Raw genomic sequence first — 5,658 nt, 5'->3', positions numbered from 1 at the left:
AAAGAGAGCGACTAAGATGATTACGGGGCTGGGGCACCTTCCTTATGAGGAAAGGCTACGGCGTTTGGGCCTCTTCAGCCTAGAAAAGAGACGCTTGAGGGGGGACATGATTGAGACATACAAAATTATGCAGGGGATGGACAGAGTGGATAGGGAGATGCTCTTTACACTCTCACATAATACCAGAACCAGGGGACATCCACTAAAATTGAGTGTTGGGCGGGTTAGGACAGACAAAAGAAAATATTTCTTTACTCAGCATGTGGTCGGTCTGTGGAACCCCTTGCCACAGGATGTGGTGCTGGCGTCTAGCCTAGATGCCTTTAAAAGGGGATTGGACAAGTTTCTGGAGGAAAAATCCGTTATGGGGTACAAGCCATTATGTGTATGCGCAACCTCCTGATTTTGGAAATGGGTTAAGTCAGAATGCCAGATGTAGGGGAGGGCACCAGGATGAGGTCTCTTGTTATCTGGTGTGCTCCCTGGGGCATTTGGTGGGCTGCTGTGAGATACAGGAAGCTGGACTAGATGGGCCTATGGCCTGATCCAGTGGGGCTGTTCTTATGTTCTCTGCCAGAAACTAGCTGGCTGCACAGGCTGTTCCAGGTTGGCAATCTTCAGTCTCGAAAGACTATGGTATAAGCCTACAGCACGCAGTATTCCCAGGCGGTCTCCCATTCGAGTACTAACCAGGCCTGACCCTGCTTAGCTTCCAAGATCAGAGGAGATTGGGCATATGCAGGGTAAGAGTTGCTACTGGAGACAGATTGCCTCTTCTTTGCCTTAAGGGCCTCTTTGTTGTGTAGACACTCTGCTGCAGGCTATGGGAAACCTGACTGCCTCATTAAGAGTCTCTTTGTTGTGCTTTGATGTCATATATGTGGTCCATTGTTAAGTGGTCAGTCGTTAAGTGATGCACACCTTTATTTGAAAGTACAAGCTTTAAAAATTTTGGCCAGTAGTGGTGTGTATCCCGCCCCATGTGTGTCACCCAGTGTGGCCCACACCCCCTGCACCTCCTAGCAGTGCCACTGTAAAAAGGTTGTCTTTTTTTGTAGGCCTGTGGTATGGATTCCCAACTATGGTTTCCTAATTCCCTTCCCTTCTTTCTTTGTTCCTGCTTCTTTTTCTTTTTCCTTCCCTCATTTTTATGTCTTTGTTCTTGGGAGTTCTGTATAATGTTGGTGAGGGAGAACTGAGAGAAGACAATTTGCACCAGTGAGGGTGTGGTGACTGGATGTTTACTGTTCATTGTGTTTGCAGGAGTTATTTTGTGCTGCTTTTTTAAATAGCTGCAACTACTACTAAAAAAAAAACAACCAACGTTAAATAATCTGACATTTCATAGCAGCCCAGCCCAGCATGCCTTAAGACAATTTTGCAACATCTTAACTGTGCAAAGGAAAGCAGAGCACAGTTGTGTTTGCCGAAGTCAGGGTTTCATCTTGGAAATGATGAGGTTAGCCCATTTTAATTCTTATTTATGCACTGCAGTGTAATGTTCTGTACAAGAAATATGAGAGGAGTGGGGGAAAAAAAATAAAACAAGCCTCTAACACAGCTAGGAGAAAGCACAGCATGAGCTCAAGCTTGGAATCGCTTCCTTGACAAAGCCACTTGCTGACTGCGAGACCAGGAGAGTCAATCGTTTCTGCTGAATTTGAAATGTTTCTTGGGGGGGAGTGGGAGGGGGGATGTTAACACAGGTTCTAGTAAGTATGGCTTTGGTTGCCCCACGGGAGATGCTTACAGAGGAGGAAGAGGAATTTAAAAAGAAGTCAAGCCAGCCCTTGTGTAATTTTTTTTAACCAAGTGATAATCATAACAGCTTTCTTTCTCGTTCAGGCACCGTGAGACGTTGTGTGCTATCCTTAGCATGGTTGGATATGGAGGTGTAAAGGCAGAACAGGGTCGGGGACAGGTCAGCGCAGCCCAGCAGCACAAGCAACATAACTGCTTGGGGGGCGGCAATCTTATTTTTTTGCCAGCTGTCAACCTGTGTTGCTACACTTGTCTCTGTTTTAATCGCCTCTCTTTGCTTTCCGCAATATTTGTGGAAACTTGAAAGGCATGCCTCATTCCTTATATCGCAGTACCGTGGATAACTGCGCATAGATGTGCTTGGAACCGAAGTGGGTCAGGGCAGAGCAGAAAGAAAATAAAATAATGGGAAATATTGGGAGTTGGAATGACCCCTCAACCTCCTCTAAGCTCCCCAAACTGGTAGGACTGCAGGTTATGTGTAAGGACCAGGAAACCTGACAGCAGTAAGCAGTGGTTAGGTGGGAGCTGTGTAGTAGGCACTGACAGGGCCCAGATTTATGACCCAATCCTAATCTCAATTCAATTTAATCTAATCCAGTTTAATCTCAAAGCTCAATCTCTAGCCATAGGGGGAATGGAAGTTCCTTGGTAGAAGTGAGATGTTGGTGGAAGTGATGTTTCATTCATGATCATAACAAGGCTTCTAGAGCAATGGCTGTTGGCCATGAGTGCAGGCCAGCAGAGTGGCCAGCATCTACTGATGCTGGTGAATTGGCAGGAAGAGCAGATGGTGGGCCGAACAGGATGGGGAGGGGGAGGAACAGTTGTTTTCAGGGTGCGGAGGGGGAAGGCTGGGAGGTGGAATGGTGGCAGGAGAGGGTGGTTAGTGTCAGCACCCACACATGCTGGTATCCTATGCTCCTTCCCTCTGTTGGAGGAAATTAAAAATAGTTTCCTCTTTGGGGTGAAGCAGAGTAGCTTAAGCAGCGGACCCCCCCCTTTGGGTATTCCCCCAGGGAACCTCCCTCACCCGACTGACTGCAAATCAATGAAAAAAAGACAAAGGCAAAAACTCTTTAACAAGAGACTTGTTAAAGTTGTAAAAAAGAAGTTATTTACTTATAGTTCCATTGAGTGTATATTTACAGTATCTGATTAGGATCAGAGGTTCAGCTAACACTTAGATAGCAAGGCCCTAGAGCTGCTCACTTTACTTCATTCATGAGCATGATGAGGCTGCTAGCACAATGTCCATGAGACAAGCAGAGAGACCACCATCTGCTGATGCTGGTGAGCTGGCAGTGGGAGCAGACTGAAAGCCATTGATCCAGGGCCTAGGAGAGGGGGATAAAGGGGGCAATATGTATCTGGGCCCAGGGTCAAAAGGGGGACCCAGAAGTCAAAGGAGGGGGCCCAGAAATTTCCTGGGTTCTGACCTTTTCCTATCTACTCTGACTTGTTGCCTGTACAGGATGCTGGGGACACTACCATGACTGGGGATGCTGGGGACACTACCGATACCACAAAGGCAGGTAGACCTGGGCTCCAAAGACTTCCAGCTGTCTCTACCCTCCCCTCACCCTGCTTCGCCCCACCCTGCCCCTATTCTGCTCGCCTGTCACCACCCTCCCCAGCTCTGTTTCATTTCTTCCCCTTTGCAAAGGGGTCTGAAAGAAACTTTGTACCCCCTGATAAAATTCCTCTCAGAGGTCCTGCACTGAACATACTGTTGTTGGCAACCTTCAGTCTCGAAAGACTATGGTATCGAGCTCTGAAAGGTGGTTCTGGAACAGCGTCTAGTGTGGCTGAAAAGGCTGATTCGGGAGTGACAATCCCTTCCACACTGGGAGCAAGTGCAGTCTGATCAAATGGAAGACAAAAAAGAACAACAAATACACACACACTTACACACATGGACAGAGATTTCCCCAAATGTGCTGCCTAATTTCTCCAAATAAGTTGCCTAAATGTGGTCTTCCGTAATGTCACCCTTGGGCCCCAAACGTTTGGATGGATTGTTGCCATGGATTTTGGTCCAGCTGTTGTTGTTGCAATAGATAATCTATAGAGCTCTGCTCGGGAAATGTTTTTTCAAAAAGAAAAGAAAAGGAAGTTGGTTTGTGTGAGCTGGGTGTGAGTGGGTATCCTCTTGTGAACACCTCTGAATCGTTGACTCTAGCTGGACTACAGCTGTTGCTCAGCGTGAACGCACTCTCCAGTGACTATTAGCGTGACAAGTGTTCCTGGTATTGTCAAAATAAGTCTCACACCGCAAGATGCTGTGAAGAAAAAGGCAGAGCAGAAGAGGGAGCAAAATAGATTTCTGCAACATATTTAAAATAGTTTTGTTTTTTTTTCTAAAGGCCTGGAACTTCCAAAGCTGTTTCTTTTGTGTAGCCGAGCAAAAGAGGCTACACAGAAGCCTCTTTTCCCCCCCGCCTGAGTTTTAGCATGTGCGCTGTGTTACCTCCAGTCATTCCTCGCCCAAGCCTTTGTATTTGAGAAGCTGGATGGAAATCTCAGAGCTTTCATTTCTACTTTTGAGATTGAACGATGGCTGCCACCAACTCAGATGGATCAACATCTGTTTGCCAGTGGTGTTTTCTTCATAGAATGTTTGGATACCATTGCAGTCGGTCTAAAAGGCTACTGCTACGTTTTTGCAGAACTGGAACACCATATACCGACCTCTTTCTCATCCTGTTAACCTTTAGAGCAGGGGTGCCCAAACCCTGCAGCAGGGCCTAGGGGGGGGGGTAAAGGGGGCAATTTGTACCCTGGCCCAGGGTCAGAAAGGGGGCCCAGTACCCAAAGGAGGGGGCCCAGAAATTTCCTGGGATCTTACATTTTCCAGTCTCAGACTTACCGCCCACATGGGATGCACATGGCACATGGCAGCAACTACTGCCAGAAACCACATGCACCAGGCCCAGGAATGTATACATTCCTTAACAGTGTCACATCTGGGAGGAAGCTGGCCTGCTCCAGGAGCTCTTTGGCTTGTGGATCTGCTTACAATGGAGTGGATGGGAGCTTAGGGACACAGCTACGGGGCAACAGCTGCTGCAGAAGTGGTGCCCACCCCCATTGCCCCCACCACTCTGTTTCAGCCCCACCCTCTTTGGGAAGGGGCCCCAAAGAAACACTGTATCCCCTGATAGAATTCCTCTTGGAGGCCCTGCCCTGTGGCCCTCAGGGGCTCCCGATCTGGCTCTCGGGGAGCTCCTAGTCTCCATCGAGCCTCTGGCTCTGCAGAGACTTGCTGGAGCCCATGCTGGCCTGACACAACTGCTCTCAGCATGAGGACAACTGTTCGACCTCTCACCTGAGCTGTGGGATGAGGGCTCCCTCCACGACTTGCTGTTTAACATCTGTGATGGAGCAGTGGCAGCGAAGGAAAGGCTGGCCCTGCTTTGTGCAAGGCCTTTTATAGGCCATGAGCTATTGCAAGACCTTCATTCATTCATATAAGTTCCATCTCTAATAAATTCATTAATGTAAATGTATTCAAATTTTAAATGTAAATTAATTCATTTTTCCCCCGGCCCTTGACACAGTGTCAGAGAGAAGATGAGGCCCTCCTGCTAAAATGTTTGCACACCCCTGCTTTAGAGCACCTATTCCCAGACTGACCTGCCTGGGTTCTGCAATTATCCTCAGAGGCAACTGAATAAAGTGATGGCACCCCATCTGCTGTACACTTTCTTCCCAGAAAATCTCCAACGGTGGCAAATCTCATCATCTTTTTGATACCACACAAAGGCCCCAACTCAAAGCAGAGCTATTTTTGCCGGAACTAGCATTCCAGTCTGGTATGTGCTTTGTGCCTATTGCAAATGGTGACCCAGAAGCACATGTAGCCACTTGCTTCCTGACCATCACAGGAGTTGCTGT

At 47.8% G+C, this 5,658-nt stretch overlaps 1 pseudogene; it reads right to left on the bottom strand.

Annotated features, from left to right (window-relative positions):
- Positions 1-641: 641 nt before the first annotated feature.
- Positions 642-761, bottom strand: LOC136650347 (5S ribosomal RNA; annotated as a pseudogene).
- Between the last annotated feature and the right edge of the window lie 4,897 nt (positions 762-5,658).

Source organism: Tiliqua scincoides, chromosome 4 (assembly GCF_035046505.1).
Source record: "Tiliqua scincoides isolate rTilSci1 chromosome 4, rTilSci1.hap2, whole genome shotgun sequence".
NCBI classification, from domain to species: domain Eukaryota; kingdom Metazoa; phylum Chordata; class Lepidosauria; order Squamata; family Scincidae; genus Tiliqua; species Tiliqua scincoides.
Note: the sequence above shows the minus strand (reverse complement) of the source record. Positions and strands in the feature narration are given on the sequence as shown.